The sequence below is a fragment of the Colletes latitarsis genome, chromosome 10, assembly GCF_051014445.1.
Source record: "Colletes latitarsis isolate SP2378_abdomen chromosome 10, iyColLati1, whole genome shotgun sequence".
Taxonomy (NCBI): Eukaryota; Metazoa; Arthropoda; class Insecta; order Hymenoptera; family Colletidae; genus Colletes; species Colletes latitarsis.
This window is the reverse complement of record NC_135143.1, coordinates 27,885,362-27,905,110: the sequence shown is the minus strand read 5'-3', so window position 1 is coordinate 27,905,110 and position 19,749 is coordinate 27,885,362. Positions and strand designations below refer to the sequence as shown.

At 38.1% G+C, this 19,749-nt stretch overlaps 1 non-coding gene across 1 annotated transcript; it reads right to left on the bottom strand.

The window, feature by feature from the left end:
• Positions 1 to 1,236: 1,236 nt before the first annotated feature.
• Trnah-gug (transfer RNA histidin (anticodon GUG)) lies at positions 1,237 to 1,308 on the bottom strand. The gene has a single exon. It is a non-coding gene; the product is annotated as a tRNA-His (tRNA).
• Positions 1,309 to 19,749: the final 18,441 nt, after the last annotated feature.

Genomic DNA, 19,749 nt, shown 5'->3' with positions numbered 1-19,749 from the left:
AGTGACACAGTTTATTTGTCAGAAACACCAAACAAAGTAACCACTAACAATTTTCACTAGAAACGCCAGTTACATCGCGCGAAACCGTAAACTGTAAATCACAAGTCAATGTACGAACGACAAAATGTAACGTTTTCTTATAGCAAAGAAAGTAATTGCAAATCTATCTGGAATGTGCCGTTTCTAATTATAGAGTCGGTAGAACACAGATCGTAATAATTATCGACCGCAGAGGGCTAATAAACGTTTCAGTCTCGTAATACGTTAAAATAAAACCAGCTCGGCGTTAAAGTATCGTAATTGCACGTTCCCGTTGGTTCACACCAACAATTACGCGAAACGAAGTTAAGTTAATCTTTATCCGCGTCAAAAACGCAAGCATAATCGATCCTTGCACCGAAACGTGACAATGTCGCGGGGGTCAAGACGCCACTGTGGTGGACGCTGTCTGTGAAAACCGGTGCGCGCAGAAAAATTCGAGAAATTCTAGCTCGCGGTATTACTGGCCCGTCAGGGATACTTAATGAATTTATTGCTGGAGGTTATCCACGGGCAACGTGTAACAGTCAATTTGCATCTTCCCGGGAACGGACTGGCTCCGAGGAATTTTCGCCCGGGTTCCGGGAAACGTTGCAAAGGCCTCTGGGAAGGCAAATATTGGACCTGCGAGATTTATCGTTCTCGTGACGAGGACCTACCGCAACGCGCTACACGTTCCACCGAACGTGTCACGTTCGTGGTCTACATACAGGGTTGTCCAATAACTACGTCCACTTCGAATGTCTCTAGTTACTCGATTCACTATTTGGACACAGATTGCACAATTACTGCTCTATACACTCGTACGAAACTGCATTAACGAATTTTCCTAACCTATAAACACACACGCGGCGCGATAGAACTTGCCCATACTGCCGCCAACGCGCTGTAGTCGCCACCGCCTCCGCTCGCACTTACCGATCAGACATAAAAACGAGTCAACAAACGTAAAAGCACGGAGAATATAATTAACGTAAGATTGATTTATCATGAAAATTAGTCTGAAATACGTTTAGTAAATTCGAATGCAAATCGGTCATTTTTGTTGAATGGACCAACGTAGAGGTTATGTATTCCGTGTTGAATTATTAACGACTAGAATCAATATTCTCGTCGACTGTCGATGAAGGTTAGCTCGATGCAAATTCGAGAAAAAAATAAAACCCCCACCGTGACAATGTGTACTAATTGACACATTGCCGTGACCAGGATTCGAACCTGGGTTACTACGGCCACAACGTAGGGTCCTAACCACTAGACGATCACGGCTGCTGGAGGATTCGAAAGCAACCCGCTGGATCGTCGATGATCGATCGTAACAGCGGCGGAATTGATCGATCGACCGTGAAAGGCCCCCAACCGTGCATCGTTCTATCGCAAGATGCTCGTAATTCGCTGTGCACATATATCCCGACGTATTAACCTAAAATGGAGGCGTATTTTAATCGCTCGTCGGAAGTGGATCCCACGAATTATCGCCGATAATGTTAATCGTTGTTAGATAAAGAAAGTGGCTCTCATCTGTGCAAATATTTGTACTTTTCACCGTTTCTCCCGCCCGTGGCGATCCAAACGATCGTGTTATCTGTTCCGATCCCCGAACTGCCCCCCTTTCGCAAATATTGCGAAGGTAAACACTTTGACCCCCGCGGCAGACAAATGCAATTAACTTTCACGATTAATTGGTGACCATCGGCAATTAAATAGATCGTAACTAACCACGGCCTACTGGTTTATAGTATAAATTAACATAACCTAACCTGTTAGCGACAGGTATACAACGGAGATATTTAAACCGATTTACTCATTCATCGTCAGTATTTTTTAGTCTTTAAAAAGTCGAGTTTCTGTCTTTCTGTGGACAGGCACTGTTCTGTGTTTATAACAAATTCATTGCACATTCATAATTTAAATGCTACTTTGATAACACTATGCGATAGAATAAAAAAGCTGGGATCTCATAAAATTTTATTGTATATTTTCCATATACATTTGAAACTCTCACTATGGGACTTACGCCACTTTCAAAATAAACTTTTTCATCGCTTAATTAACCTGCAAATTTTCGTGTTACAAAATCTTAATGATTTTAAATATATTAGTAACGAGTTGCTTCAGCATGAAACGATCATGTACAAATGTAATTATTAAGGTAGATAATTCGATTTTTTTGGAAAATAGACTTACGACACTTTCAAAATAAACGACTCAATTATTATAGAGGGTGTTCCGCCACTCCTGGGAAAAATATTAATGGGAGATTCTGGAGACCAAAATAAGACGAAAATCAAGAATACCAATTTGTTGATGGAGGCCTTGTTAAAAAGTTATTAACGTTTAAAGTTCCGCCCATAATGAATTTTTTTCTCGAAAATGCGCAGGATTTCGGGGGTATGTCTATTCACAAAAAATGATTGTAATTGGCCCCTACAACTAAAAATAATTTTTCTAGAACGATTTGAAATTTTTTTTTTCCGTCCAAAAATTCAGGCAGCTATTGAATTTTTTTTCTCGAAACTGCGTAGGATTTCGAGGGTATGTCTAATGACCAAAAATGATTGTAATTGACCCCCGCAACCGAAAATAATTTTTCCAGAGCGATTTGAAATTTTTCTTTTTCGTCCAAAAATTCAGGCAGCTATTGAATTTTTTTTCTCGAAACTGCGTAGGATTTTGGGGGTATGTCTAATGACCAAAAATGTTTATAATTGACCCCCGTAACTAAATATAATTTTTTTAGAACAATTTGAAATTTTTTAATTTTGTCGAAAAATTTCTCACCTTCTCGAATTTTTTTTTCGAAAATGCGCAGGAATTCGAGGGTATGTCTAATGACCAAAAATGATTGTAATTGACCTCCGCAACCGAAAATAATTTTTCTAGAACGATTTGAAATTTTTCTTTTTCGTCCAAAAATTCAGGCAGCTATTGAATTTTTTTTCTCGAAACTGCGTAGGATTTTGGGGGTATGTCTAATGACCAAAAATGTTTATAATTGACCACCGTAACTAAATATAATTTTTTTAGAACGATTTGAAATTTTTTAATTTTGTCGAAAAATTTCTTACCTTCTCGAATTTTTTTTTCGAAAATGCGCAGGATTTCGAGGGTATGTCTAATGACCAAAAATGATTGTAATTGACCCCCGCAACCGAAAATAATTTTTCCAGAACGATTTGAAATTTTTGAATTTAATTGTTAATAACTTTTTAACGAATTGGTATTCTTGACTTTCGTCTTATTTTGGCCTCCAGAATCCCCCATTAAAATTTTTCCCACGTGTGGCCGAACACCCTGTATATTACGATATCTAGTTACACAAAAATTAATTCTACGAACCCATTTGACAGCACAGATGCAGCTGAAGAAGTTGATATTCCATTTGCTTCGTTGAAAATATACACTTTCACACACACTTTTCAAAACCTCCACAAACGACGATATACTTTGCACGATCGTGGTTCTCGATGTAGAAATTGATCACAGTAACGAATCACTCTTTGGCAATATTCCTGATAAATAGCTCATTAAAATTACACGGTAATTATTTCTGATTAATGCTACAATACTCGTCAACGTCACAACGATATCATCTGTAACCTAACCTGTTAGCAGCGTTCGTATCTACGCCACGTTCGACTCGAAGGACTTCGTGTAACAAATCACGTCGCTATAATGAGATCTCATTCAACACTAAAACATTCGACAATTGCATTTACGTGCAGTTTCCATCGAACGATCGTTGCAGTTCAGAAACCGTCCCGATTGGAGGAATCGGTCGTCACGCGCCACGTTACCAACACACATTTTGACCCGTTGATCGGTAAAAGGTGGCAGCCCTTCCGTCAGCGCGTCCACGGACTCAACGTGTCTTCCTGTCGAAAACTCGACGCTGAAACCTGGTCACGTATCTGCACGGTGGCTCGTGGATGGGAAAGATAAAAAGAGTCGTAACGGAAAATGTGATCCTACGGAAACACCCCCGGAAACGAGCCTAACGGGCGAATCCGATGAACCGACACACGGCACGGAGGTTCGTCCGCCGCCAGGAGGACAGATTCTCTTTAACTTTGAACCGCAGAACGTATTTTTAGTCGAGTTTCGATATCACACGGTGTCTTTCGAACTAACGAAGCGTCGATGGATCAGTGCTGTCGACGCCTTTGGTCTTTGGTAACAGAATGCTACATAACCTCTTCGTCACGTTCGGAGAACGAACGTCTGTCGTTTCGACAATACGCCAGCGCGAGTAAATAAGAGTCAACGAGCAAATCGGTGGTTCGTCGAGCCTCGAGTGCCTTTTGATTACAATTTTGCAGACGCGATGAAGAATCGCGTGACGTCGAACTGCCGGGCGAAGGCAGTACTAGACAATTTCACGCGACGATGCGCATCAGGACGATTTTTACGCACCGCGGTACCCCGTTTTCCACCTTTTCTTTCCGCGCCGTACCGTAAAACGCACCACGCAGAAAAACTCGCTTATCGTGTTCTTCGCGCGAGCGCTTTCGTGTCGTTGCGCCGTTAACGAGTGGGGCAGGATGCAGTTTCGCGGTTAAATACGAGCCGATTATGCGCGCGGTATAATATTAATCGGGCAGTCGGGGAAAAGGAGAGGAGGCCAGCTCCCGCGAGGGGCCACTTCCGTCTGTCCCGCGTTGTAAAATTAAGACTAACGCCGACTGTTTATGGCTGTTCGCCTATTCTGCCGCGCGATCGCCGATTTGCTTCGTCCCCTCCCCGTAACGATAACCACTTTCCGACGCTAGCTTGCGTATCATTTTTCTAACCTTATTGCTCGGTCGTTCTGGTTTTCAACCGAGGGGACCGCGAATCCTGGCGTTCTTATTAAGCCAAATGAGCACCATCTAGCAGCTCGATTTACACACTTTTCGCTCCAGCCGACAGAGCGTCGATTTGCTCTTTTCATTTTGTACCCTGGTAGCACAAAAATATTGGAAAAATGTTTTTTAAGCCACATTTTTTCATATGAGAAAAATATTGGATCTGAATATTGTATACATGTGCAACAAATATAAATTGAATGTTTAAAAAATATAAGCCAAATATTCAGAGAATATAAACGAGATATTTAAAAAATGTAAAGTAAATATTCAGGGGGTATAAACTAGATATTTAAAAAGTGTGAATCCAATATTTGAAAAATATAAATTCAATATGTAAATAACATTCAATACAATCTTCAAATTTAAGAAAAAGTTAAAAAATTAATCTCTCTATACAGGGTGTTTGGCCACTCCAGGGAAAAATTTTAATAGGGGATTTTGGGGACCAAGATAAAATGAAAATCAAGAATACCAATTTGTTGATGAAGGCTTTGTTAAAAAGTTATTAACGTTTAAAGTTCCGTCTGTACTGAATTTTTTTCTCGAAAATGCGCAGGATTTCGGGGGCATGTCTATTCACCAAAAATTATTGTAATTGACCCCTGCAACTAAAAATAATTTTTCCAAGACGATTCGAAATTCTTTTCTTTTTCACCCAAAACTTTCAACATTTACTCGAATATTTTCCTCGAAACTGAGTAGGATTTCGAAGGTATATCTATTCACTAAAAATGCTTGTAATTGACCCCTGGAACTAAAAATATTTTTTCCAGAACGATTTGAAATTTTTAAATTTTGTCGAAAAATTTCACACCTTCTCGAATTTTTTTCTAGAAAGTGTGTAGGATTTCGAGGATATGTCTATTCACCAAAAATGATTGTAATTGAGCCCCGCAACTAAAAATAATTTTTCCAGAACGATTTGAAAATCTTTTTTTTCATGGAAAAATTTAGGCACCTAATTAGATTTTCAGTAATGAATTTTTTTCTCGAAAGTGGGTAGGATTTCGAGGATATGTCTATTCACCAAAAATGATTGTAATTGAGCCCCGCAATCGAAAATAATTTTTCTAGAACGATTTGAAAATTTTTTTTTTCATGGAAAAATTTAGGCACCTGCCTCCTGTCGATATTTCTTAGAAATTTGTTTTCAATGTTTAATAAATTTGTTTGACGCTCTACAGAAAAGTTGTCTAATACTCTTTTGTAGGTGTCTATGAGCCCTACTTCAGAAAAAAGTTTCATTGAAATACATTCTCTATTGTAGGAGTTATGGTCGTTTGAAAATTTAGGCACCTAATTAGATTTTCAGTAATGAATTTTTTTTTCGAAAGTGCGTAGGATTTGGAGGGTATGTCTATTCACAAAAAATGATTATAATTGACCCCCGCAATCGAAAATAATTTTTCCAGAACGATTTGAAATTTTTAAATTTTGTAGAAAACTTTCACATCTTCTCGAATTTTTTTCTCAAAAGTGGGTAGGATTTCGAAGGTATGTCTATTGACCAAAAATGCTTGTAATTGACCCCCGCAACCGAAAATAATTTTTCCAGAACGATTTGAAATTCTTGAATTTAATTGTTAATAAATTTTTAACGAAGCCTTCATCAACAAATTGGTATTCTTGATTTTCGTCTTATTCTGGCCTCTAGAATCCCCCATTAAAATTTTTCCCAGGGGAATATTCTATTTCTAATATTACATAAAGATTCATTTTATAATAAGAAAAAAATATTTTTTTCATAATATGAAAGAAATATTATCTGTATATTAGGAAAAAATATTCTACTTCTAATATGAAATAAAGATTCATTTAATATTCTGAAAAACATATTTTTCTCGTAACCTGAAATAGATATTTCCTGCATATTTAAAAAAAAAAATTTGTTACTTAATATAAAATAAACATTGTATGTATATTTGTATATTAAAAAAAGATTGTATCTCTTTTTAATATCATACGAATTATTAATTTCGTTATTTTTTTAATCAATCCTATTTTTTGTTACACAATTTAAAACGCACTAACGTTCAAGTCACGTTTCGCGAAGGATACAGATTATTTCATTTTGATGAAGATTTTGCATTCCAAATTTACCTGTATCTGGTAATCGTCAGTTGTACTTAATAAACGTGTATTTTAAATAATTTAATTGTTCTATAGATTGAGTTGTAGATGGCAGTAGGAAAGACACGTAATTTTTTGCGATAAAAAATTGTTTCTTCACCCGCAGAAATTTTATTACCCGATTTCTCAGATAATTACACGTTTAGATGCTAAGAGAATAATAAAGGTTTAAACATGTTAATGCGTCCCTTGAGCGTTGGATGGTATTTCCTTTGCATGTTCACCGGGCTTGTAAACGACACAGATTTTATCCATCTCTTTAAAAGAAACCGTAAACTAAGATTTAACCTTACGTTAAACTTAACGACGATCAAAGTACGTTGCACATAATTATATGTCTACATAATAAGTTTCACGATCTTGATAAAATTTGTTTCGTCATTTTTTAAATAATTCTGTCATAAACGTGTGTTTATTTATAAATCTTCTCAATTAGTAATGCATACAGACATGCTACAATAAAAATGCATGTTTTTAATAGTATTATTATAACTCGTGTCTGAAAGGAAGGACCTAGTGATTAAATGCTCGTTTTTATCAGTGTCAACAAATATGCGTCATATACACTTTACCTAACTTAGACTTGCTACAATAAAAATGTATGTTTTTGATAGTATTATTATAACTCTTGTCTGAAAGTGAGGACCTAGTGATTAAGTGTTCGTTTTTATCAGTGTCAACAAATATGCGTCATGTACACTTTATCAAACCCAGACCTACAATAAAAATGTATGTTTTTAATAGTATTATTATAACTCGTGTCTGAAAGCAAGGACCTAGTGATTAAGTGTTCGTTTTTATCAGTGTCAACAAATATGCGTCATGTACACTTTATCTAACCCAGACCTACAATAAAAATGTATGTTTTTAATAGTATTATTATAATTCGTGTCTGAAAGGAAGGACCTAGTGATTAAATGTTCGTTTTTATCAGTGTCAACAAATATGCGTCATTTACACTTCACCTAACCCAGACCTGCTACAATAAAAATGTATGTTTTTGATAGTATTATTATAACTCGTGTCTGAAAGTAAGGACCTAGTGATTAAGTGTTCGTTTTTATCAGTGTCAACAAATATGCGTCATGTACATTTTATCTAACCCAGACCTACTATAAAAATGTATGTTTTTAATAGTATTATTATAACATGTGTCTGAAAGCAAGGACCTAGTGATTAAGTGTTCGTTTTTATCAGTGTCAACATATATGCGTCATATACACTTTACCTAACTCAGACTTGTTACAATAAAAATGTATGTTTTTAATAGTATTATTATAACTCGTGTCTGAAAGTAAGGACCTAGTGATTAAGTGTTCGTTTTTATCAGTGTCAACAAATATGCGTCATGTACACTTTATCAAACCCAGACATGCTACAATAAAAATGTATGTTTTTAATAGTATTATTATAACTCGTGTCTGAAAGTAAGGACCTAGTGATTAAATGTTCGTTTTTATCAGTGTCAACAAATATGCGTCATATACACTTTACCTAACTTAGACTTGCTACAATAAAAATGTATGTTTTTAATAGTATTATTATAACTCTTGTCTGAAAGGAAGGACCTAGTGATTAAGTGTTCGTTTTTATCAGTGTCAACAAATATGCGTCATGTACACTTTATCTAACCCAGACATGCTACAATAAAAATGTATGTTTTTAATAGTATTATTATAACTCGTGTCTGAAAGTAAGGACCTAGTGATTAAATGTTCGTTTTTATCAGTGTCAACAAATATGCGTCATATACACTTTACCTAACTTAGACTTGCTACAATAAAAATGTATGTTTTTAATAGTATTATTATAACTCTTGCCTGAAAGGAAGGACCTAGTGATTAAGTGTTCGTTTTTATCAGTGTCAACAAATATGCGTCATATACACTTTACCTAACTCAGACTTGCTACAATAAAAATGTATGTTTTTAATAGTATTATTATAACTCGTGTCTGAAAGTGAGGACCTAGTGATTAAATGTTCGTTTTTATCAGTGTCAACAAATATGCGTCATGTACACTTTATCTAACCCAGACCTGCTACAATAAAAATGTATGTTTTTAATAGTATTATTATAACTCGTGTCTGAAAGTAAGGACCTAGTGATTAAATGTTCGTTTTTATCAGTGTCAACAAATATGCGTCATATACACTGTATCTAACCCAGACCTACAATAAAAATGTATGTTTTTAATAGTACTATTATAACTCTTGTCTGAAAGTAAGGACCTAGTGATTAAATGTTCGTTTTTATCAGCGTCAACAAATATGCGTCATGTACATTTTATCTAACCCAGACCTACAATAAAAACGTATGTTTTTAATAGTATTATTATAACTCGTGTCTGAAAGTAAGGACCTAGTGATTAAATGTTCGTTTTTATCAGTGTCAACAAATATGCGTCATGTACACTTTATCTAACCCAGACCTACAATAAAAATGTATGTTTTTAATAGTATTATTATAACTCTTGTCTGAAAGTAAGGACCTAGTGATTAAGTGTTCGTTTTTATCAGTGTCAACAAATATGCGTCATGTACACTTTATCTAAACAGACGTATGGCTTAATGGAGGCGAAGAGATTTGTAATTGCGTGTTGCAATTACAATTTGCCATTGCAAATGAAAAATGTACCGGCGCCATTAAAATGTGGACGCTGAAATACTAACCTATCGAGGCAACGCGGTTTAAAATACCAGATAGTGGACGATATTGAAACACTGATATGCTAATGCGTCCAGGCATCGAAGCTCGAGATATTAATGACGTTGACGTTGAAACAAGTTAGGTTAAGACATCGAGACGCTGATATAGTAATGTATCGATTCGGAGATACTGACGTGCTGCAACGTTGGGACACTGACAAATTAATTCAACTGAAATTAAAAATCCCGATATATTTACCTGTTGTAACATTGTAAAACGCCGGAACGTTGATATATAGAGACTGAGGGGGGAATGTTCCGAGTACTGAAACGCTAATTTATCGATACAGGGATTACAATAATTTATCGAGAACTCGGATACATACTTAAAACACGAAAACATTGTCCGACAAAGAGTTTAAACGCCGCGTGACTCGATTATCATATTACACTGTTACCCAGAGCTCGTAAAGAAGTATGGAATTTATAAGAGAGGTTATGTAACGACTTAAACAGCTCTTTATAACCTAAATCCGTACTATAATAGTTTTTAAGTCCAGCTGATATCTCAAGTTAACAGACCCCAGGCATTTAAGCTTGGTGATATTAAATATTGAATGAACGTGGCAAGAGAAATTGAGACACGAAGCTCGAGAGACCTGGAAATTGGCCTAATTATCTCCTTCGACAATGAGTACTCGCTACGTAAAAGGCTATATGGTAATACGGGCCATTATCACAATTACTTTGGAACGCCACCGAACAGTTCAAGAGACAAAATTAACAGCTGACCATACTTGGTTTTAATTATCTAATAAATACAGAGTTAATTCAAGTTAGAACGCGAGTGGGAAAGGGACGGTGTTATGGCTAACAGAGTCCATCGAGGGACACTGCCGTAAATGCTGAGATAAATCAGCGCCCAGGGAAAAATGGCGGGACGTCCTGTTGGCCAATTAAATTTTCTGCGACCCCTAAGAAGCAGCCACGGTATCGCCCTCGCCCGGTTATCAATTAAAACGATCCACGCATGCGTGAAAGGTTTAATTACACCGAAACGCATATTTACCGCGTCGCTAAAATATCGTTACACGAAAATCCATAAATACCTTTAACGATGGACGACGACCGTCGATCGATCACGCTGGATCGAGACGAGCCGCGTGAAACGTTCGCTGAATTCTTCCTCGATCCCCGTTCCTTCGCCTATTTTACGTTCACGGATAGAATGAGCAAGCAATTTGGAACAGTTTAGTTTCAGAGTTAGTTTAATATCGTTCATAAATAACATCGAAAGCATCGAATAGCATATTCAGCTGATCGATTCACACATTGCCACGTCACTTATACAGGGTGTTCAGACAACCATGGGAAAAATTTTAATGGGGGATTCTGCAGGCCAAAATAAGACGAAAATCAAGAATACCAATTTGTTGATGGAGGCTTCGTTAGAAAGTTATTAACGTGTAAAGTTCCACTTGTACTGAATTTTTTTCTCGAAAATGCGTAGGATTTCGGGGATATGTGTAATGACCAAAAATGATTGTAATTGACCCCCGCAACCAAAAATAAGTTTTCCAGAATGATTTGAAATTTTTAAATTTTGTCGAAAACTTTCACACCCTTTCGCATTTTTTTTCTCGAAAGTGGGTAAGATTTCGAGGGTATGTCTAATGACCGAAAATGATTGTAATTGACCCCCATAACCGAAAATAATTTTTCCAGACCGATTTGAAGTTTTTGAATTTAATTGTTAATAACTTTTTAACGAAGCCTCCATGAACAAATTAGTATTCTTGATTTTCGTTTTATTTTGGCCTCTAGAATCCCCCATTAAAATTTTTCCCAGGGGTGACCGAACACCCTGTATGTGCACCTCGGTGCTGGAAATAGAACACAGTTTCAACGTGGAATTTTTTCTATTAAAAGCCAGAGGCTGCCCCCGAGCTCGCGATACAAACGACTCTCTTCCTCTTTCTTAACCCTTTTTTTTCCAACTCGAATGTCTTTCGAAAAACAGAAGCAACGCGAGGGTACGCGCAACAAAATCTAACAACGTCCACTTACACCCACGGCAATCGTGGAACGCGTGTGCGCGAGAGCGTGTCGCTAAGTGCGCCATTACCTCCTCCAAAGGAATCCTCCGTGCGTTTGCGATCATTAGAGTGGCGATCAGTGGAATCGCTGATTCTTGGATTTCCATCGCGACTATACGATTAAGTTGTTAGTTTTTTAATGCGCGTCTCTGGCGTGCCAATCATCTCGAACGCGATAACAGCAATCTCTGTCGATGAACGTGGCCGTAATAATTCAAATGGCGACTAAACGTCGGCGGGAATGAAATCTTTTCGCACAATGACCTTATATCGAGGTTCGAGAAAGTCAAAGCCTTTGAGAGATTACTGTGGATCAAGTTCACCGATAAACCAAATTTAATTTATCTACCAGCCCGACACTATAATCACAGGTGTCTGGTTATCGCGGCGTTTAGTGTTTCAAGCTCGAATCTGAACAACCATCTTTCACGAGTTGCGCCACAGGGGAACCCCGATAATTGCACCGTAGAACTAGCTAGATAGGAGGATCGAAAAGACAAGGTTTCGCCTGGAAACGGTGTTAACGATCGTCGTCCAGGCAGCTGCGAGCCAGCGCCGTCCACGAACAGCGATTTAGGCGGGTTAAACGCGATCAGATATGCATACGGCTCTCTCGGGTCGTTAAGTATGTGCACGCTCGTCGATTCGAATCGTAAAGAGGTGTGATTCTGTCGGGGCAGCCCCTCCTTGACGCGACGTCTCCTGACACGGTGTTTACACCGCGGCACGAGTAAAACAGTGACCACGTGTAGCCCGCTGACACACAAACATAAGCACGAAACGTAAACGATAATCCGGCCGGAAAAAGCTCACGCCTGCACGCGTGATACCGTGCAGGAGCACGTGGCGCGACGATGACCCATTATCGCGCTTAACAGACTTCTTCGTCCACCATTCTATTTTTCCAGTCCTTATGACCGCGCTGCCGGTTCGCATATTCTTCTACGCGCTGTCCTTGGCCAGTTTCTGACCGCCTCAACGGTTCACGAGCCACGCATCGGTCGATCGAAACGTAAATGCAAACTACGCAACGAAAGATTGCGAGAACTAACGTTGTTGCAGGTTAGATGCCAACCGCTAGTGGACTGCAAAACAAGGCGGCCATATTGCGGCGACAGTTCCCACACTCGTCGGCAGAGGGCTACTCGACCGATCGCGTCGTACGATCACGAACAGTCTCGATTCGCATTTTCGACTCATTTTCACACACAGACTCGCTACCTTTTATGCATTTACGAAATTGTTACATCATACAGGATTTTGAGAGTATGTTTATTCACCAAAAATGATTGTAATTGACCACTGTAATTAAATATAATTTTTCCAGAACGATTTGAAATTTTTTAATTTCGTCTAAAAATTTCAGTATCTACTCGATTTTATTCTCGAAAGTGGATAAGATTTCGGGGGTATGTGTAATGACCAAAAATGATTGTAATTAACCCCTGTAACTAAATATAATTTTTTTAGTATGATTTGAAATTTTTTAATTTCGTCTAAAAATTTCAGAATCTACTCGATTTTTTTTCTCGAAAGTGGATAGGATTTCGAGGGTACGTCCAATGACCAAAAATGATTGTAATTGACCCCCGTAATCGAAAATAATTTTTCCAGAAAGATTTGAAATTTTTTTTTTCCGTCGAAAAATTAAGGCAATTAGATTTTCGGTAAGGAATTTTTTTCTCGAAAGTGCGTAGGATTTCGGGGGTATGTGTAATGACCAAAAATGATTGTAATTAACCCCTGTAACTAAATATAATTTTTTTAGTATGATTTGAAATTTTTTAATTTCGTCTAAAAATTTCAGAATCTACTCAATTTTTTTTCTCGAAAGTGGATAGGATTTCGGGGGTATGTGTAATGAACAAAAATGATTGTAATTAACCCCTGTAACTAAATATAATTTTTTTAGTATGATTTGAAATTTTTGAATTTCGTCTAAAAATTTCAGTATCTACTCGAATTTTTTTCTCGAAAGTGGATAGGATTTCGAAGGTATGTGTAATGACCAAAAATGATTGTAATTGGCCCCTGTAACTAAATATAATTTTTTTAGTATGATTTGAAATTTTTTAATTTCGTCTAAAAATTTCAGAATCTACTCGATTTTTTTTCTCGAAAGTGGGTAGGATTTCGAGGCTACGTCCAATGACCAAAAATGATTGTAATTGACCCCTGCAATCGAAAATAATTTTTCCAGAAAGATTTCAAATTTTTTTTTCTCGTTGAAAAATTGAGGCAATTAGATTTTCGGTAAGGAATTTTTTTCTCGAAAGTGCGTAGGATTTCGGGGATATGTGTAATGACCAAAAATGATTGTAATTAACCCCTGTAACTAAATATAATTTTTTTAGTATGATTTGAAATTTTTTAATTTCGTCTAAAAATTTCAGTATCTACTCGAATTTTTTTCTCGAAAGTCGATAGGATTTCGGGGGTATGTGTAATGACCAAAAATGATTGTAATTGACCCCTGTAACTAAATATAATTTTTTTTGTATGATTTGAAATTTTTTAATTTCGTCTAAAAATTTCAGAATATACTCGATTTTTTTTCTCGAAAGTGGATAGGATTTCGGGGGTATGTGTAATGACCAAAAATGATTGTAATTAACCCCTGTAACTAAATATAATTTTTTTAGTATGATTTGAAATTTTTTAATTTCGTCTAAAAATTTCAGAATCTACTCGATATTTTTTCTCGAAAGTGGATAGGATTTCGAGGGTACGTCCAATGACCGAAAATGATTGTAATTGACCCCCGTAATCGAAAATAATTTTTCCAGAAAGATTTGAAATTTTTTTTTTCCGTCGAAAAATTAAGGCAATTAGATTTTCGGTAAGGAATTTTTTTCTCGAAAGTGCGTAGGATTTCGGGGGTATGTGTAATGACCAAAAATGATTGTAATTAACCCCTGTAACTAAATATAATTTTTTTAGTATGATTTGAAATTTTTTAATTTCGTCTAAAAATTTCAGTATCTACTCGAATTTTTTTCTCGAAAGTGAATAGGATTTCGGGGGTATGTGTAATGACCAAAAATGATTGTAATTGACCCCTGTAACTAAATATAATTTTTTTAGTTTGATTTGAAATTTTTTAATTTCGTCTAAAAATTTCAGAATCTACTCGATTTTTTTTCTCGAAAGTGGATAGGATTTCGGGGGTATGTGTAATGACCAAAAATGATTGTAATTAACCCCTGTAACTAAATATAATTTTTTTAGTATGATTTGAAATTTTTTAATTTCGTCTAAAAATTTCAATATCTATTCGAATTTTTTTCTCGAAAGTGAATAGGATTTCGGGGGTATGTGTAATGACCAAAAATGATTGTAATTGACCCCTGTAACTAAATATAATTTTTTTAGTATGATTTGAAATTTTTGAATTTCGTCTAAAAATTTCAGTATCTACTCGAATTTTTTTCTCGAAAGTGAATAGGATTTCGAGGGTACGTCCAATGACCAAAAATGATTGTAATTGACCCCCGCAGTCGAAAATAATTTTTCCAGAAAGATTTGAAATTTTTTAATTCAACTGTTAATAACTTTTTAACTGCGTCTCTATCAACAAATTGTTATCCTTGATTTTCGTCTTATTTTGGCCTCCAGAATCCCCCATTAAAATTTTTCCCAGGGATGGCCGAACACCCTGTATATGTGTTCTGTGTTTTAATTTGGACCTTTAAAATCCTCTATGGGCTGCGTAATACCAGCTCTGAAGTTAATGCTCATCTCGCAATCAGTCATCCTATATTGCAACCAACGTTGATCCATGTAATTTCGAACATTTTCTCCACGCGTGGTTCGCGTTTCCGGCGAAATTGTCAGTCGATCGCACGTTTACACGGTTTTTGCCAATCGTCCAGCTTCCCCGTTCGATAAATAATTAATCGTTTAAAATATTCTCGACGGCGGACGTTGCATTATGATCATTATGAATTATCGTCGGATCGCACGGATACCTTCTATTACGCGACGCAATCGTACAGAGCGTGGAACACGATAATGATACACGAGGCGTCGTAAATCGTCTCCGTTGCCGAAGGCTAACCATCTATTTCTAAGCGTTTATTAGTCCTCTCCGCTCTCGCGATTCAACGCCCTGGCACCTCGGGGCGAATACGCGACACACACGCCGCCTTTAACGATCCCTCGTGGCGCTATAGGGAGGCCGCGGCGAAAAAATGAACAGAAAATCCGGCAAGAAGTCTGCGCCCCGAGAAAAGTGAAACAGTCACGATCGAAGCCGACGTTAAAAGTGATTTAACGGCGAGTGTCCGGGGGAATAAATAATCAACCACGGACGGAACGTTAAACTCGGCCGGACTTAAACGATATAGAGACCCGAGGAAACCGGTAGACGTAGCTCTGTTCAACGTTCGAGCGGAGATGTCTTCGAATCGGATCGCCTGGTCACTTACTTATTTACGACAGTCGAGTTATACGATGTTGCTTCTCTAACTGTCGCCATTTCTCCCTCGTTAGATGTCCTGTAAATAAAAAGAAATTTAGAAAACGCTTGTTTACGAAGACTTCCTCGACTTCCATTCGAATACCAAAGGACGAGTTTGGATCAGAGACCACACACGAATACCAAGAAAGATAATCAAATGATATATAAAAGTGCAGATCTTTTGATGGCGAAGCCTCAGTGCCTTTGTGCCCGAGTCAGAAGGACTGACGCGTGCCCCAGAGGAAGAAAAACGTAAATATAAACTTTCTTTGGGAAAAGAAGCGAGTCATGGTTCTTTTTTTGCGTTGGGTAGCCCTTTCCAAGAACTGTTCGACGTTGGTGCACAAAGATAGTATTCTTTAAGTTCTGCAGCGACCAGCGGCCAGTATTGCCGGCGTTCGATGCGCCATCTGGTTAGTTTCTAGTCATAGGTTAGGGATTTTAGGACAAACAGTTGGTAAGCTTAGAAAACACTAGGTTTACGGAATACGTAAATTTGACGCATTAAGATTCTAAACCTAACGTTACAGAACTCGTAAATATTATTTTTTAGCAATTTACGTTGGATTTAATTGATGTAACGATATGAATATACACTCCAATTAAAAGAAAAAATTGCATTTTAATGGAACTGTTAACAGAGCGAATTGCAATAATAAACCTAGTGTTAATAGCGTTGCGCAGTTACTCCTCTCGGTATCGCCAAAGAGAGAAGACACGAATTAAGGTTAATAAAAGAATTTTGTTCGGTGCAACAATTTGTAGTTATTGAGACCTCTGTCGTGAAAAATGGGAAGCTTTTAAAACAAGGGAATAACGGCGGGAAAAGATGAGATATTTAAAAATGGTAATTCAATACAGATGACTGAAGAAAGCTTCACATGGAGGCAAAGGTATTTGGAACGCGGTAGAAACTAAAATGGAGGGGGAGATTTTGCGTAAAACGCCAGGCATGGCATGGAAAAGGGGGTTGAGGGCTAATCATAGATCGTGCCCGAGCCGGTACGCGATTTTAACGAGTGCCTCTTCTCTGCGCACGGGGCACTGGGGAGAGGGGGTGGGGGGAGGCGAAGAAAGATCGAGGCTTCTGCAAATTTATTCGATTGCCGGCCACGACTAACTTCCACGATACCCGCATGCGGCCTCCTAACCCCCTATGGCGTTTATTTATCTCGAGTGTAGAGGCCCATCGTCCAATTTGCGCCCGCGCGAACGCACCACTCGTCCAGCACACGCGAACACGAAACCATTTCGCTCGTTACTGCTCCTACTATATCATACCAGATATACTAATCTTTCGTCGGCGACTCTGGGAGACGGTTCTTGGTACTCTTGGCCCTGAGACCCTTTTTAAGCCTGGACACCCCGCTCCCCCCCTCGCTTTTAGCGACCTTTAAATAATGCGGGGCGAATGGCTGACTCCGAACGACCGGGTTAGGTGTTTGCTCCGCCAAACTTGGCGTCCAACGACTGGCGATTCATTAAACGAAACCCTAGGAAGACCTCCAGGATCCTAACCTCTCATTTTAGAGACATCTAACGACGGTGGTAATAGCATCTGAGCTAACGATGCACAAGCTTTGGAAATCCAAGCGAAGTTTCTGATCCAACATGGCCCAGGATGTCGAACGATGAAGCCCGTCATCCCGAACAAAGGCTCTTACACAGATCCCCCCCACTTCGCGGTGCCACGAGAGACTTCCAATACAAGTGACAATCAGACGGGCAATTGTTTCTTCTTTTCAGGAAACACTTGTGGCCGGTATCTATGGGGTCAAGGGTCGTCAACCTCCAGAAACAGCATGCGCGTCGCTGGACGATAGAGTGATAGTCATTATGTTAAATGGCAATCAGGATAATGCTGTCATCAGCGTTCGTACTAGGCAATAACTATAATGCAGCCATTGCGGGCACTCCCGCGTAATCTGGCCACCGGTTGCACGAGTTTTCATTGGCTACTACCGGGTACCCTCCTCGACGCGAAAACCCTCGGTCGTAAATATCGGGGCTGGTTATTGCTCGTCGTTTAAAAACTGCCAACGCGGAACGTTACGCGTTTGTGAAACCTGTTTAAATACCGAGAAACCATTTCAGGGACAACGGCACGACGAATTAGCTAAGGGGATCACGTACTCGCGGGACCTAAAAAGTAGAACACTGGAGGTCAGTTCGCGAGGTAACCGGTGCGTTGATGGGACGTCCAAGTGGTAAACGCATTGTTCGTCCGATGATAGTTAGCGCGGCGATGACACAACTGCCCCCAACACTATCTCTGTCACGAATTAATGCAATAGAGTCGAGTTGAGAACGGTTGCTTGCGATGAGAAAGAGGCCTGAACTACTCTGCCCTCCAATCGGAGGGGAAGTGTAACAGTCGTGGTCTAAGAAGCTTCAAGCGTACTGATCGTTCCAACCTAACCGTCGAAGAAGGTTCAAGTGTAGCGAATCCAGAGCCTCCAACGTGACCGACAGTTTTCATATACTTTTACGTGCAACTACAATTTATATAAATTTCTTCGACAGTAGTGTGGGGAAAAGGAGACAACAACGCCATCTTTCGTACAATATTAGTACATCATTAATGAAGAAACACACGCAGTCACATACAGGGTGTTCGGCCACCGCAGGGAAAAATTTTGATGAGAGATTCTGGAGGCCAAAATAGGACGAAAATCGAGAATACCAATTTGTTGATGGAGGCACAGTTAAAAAGTTATTAACAATTAAATTCAAAAATTTCACATCGTTCTGGAAAAATTATTTTTAGTTGAAGGGGTCAATTACAATCATTTCTGGTGAATAGACATACCCCCGAAATCCTACGCATTTTCGAGAAAAAAATTCGAGAAGATGTGAAATTTTTCAACAAAATTGAAAAATTTCAAATCGTCCTAAGAAAATTATTTTTAGTTGAAGGGGTCAATTACAATCATTTTTGGTGAATAGACATACCCTCGAAATCCTACGCATTTTCGAGAAAAAAATTGTTTACTGAAAAACTAATGTGAGGCCAGAAATGCACCCTTGAAATTTCATGCGAATCTTTAAAATCTCATAACTCCTGAACATATTGGAGGATTTTCATGTTTAAAAAAGCAAACTACGCGTATTTTAATGTAGAATATGTAGAAATTGTAAAAATATTCGAAAAGTTGCTCCTTAACTCCGTAAAGTGGGAAAACCCCCATGAAAAATGATCCAACTTTCAAACGACCATAACTCCTACAATAGTTAATGGATTTCATTGAAATTTAGCCTCGAAGTAGAGCTTACGAATACCTACAAAAAAGTAATAGACAACATTTCCGTACAGCGTCAAACAAATTGATTAAAAATGAAAAACAAATTCTTATGAAAAATCGACAGGGGGTAGGTGCCTAAATTTTTCGCCGAAAAAAAAAATTTTAAATCGTTCTGGAAAAATTATTTTCGGTTACGGGGGTCAATTACAATCATTTTTGGTCATTACATATACCCTCGAAATCCTACCCACTTTCAAAAAAAAAATTCGAGAAGGTGTGAAATTTTTCA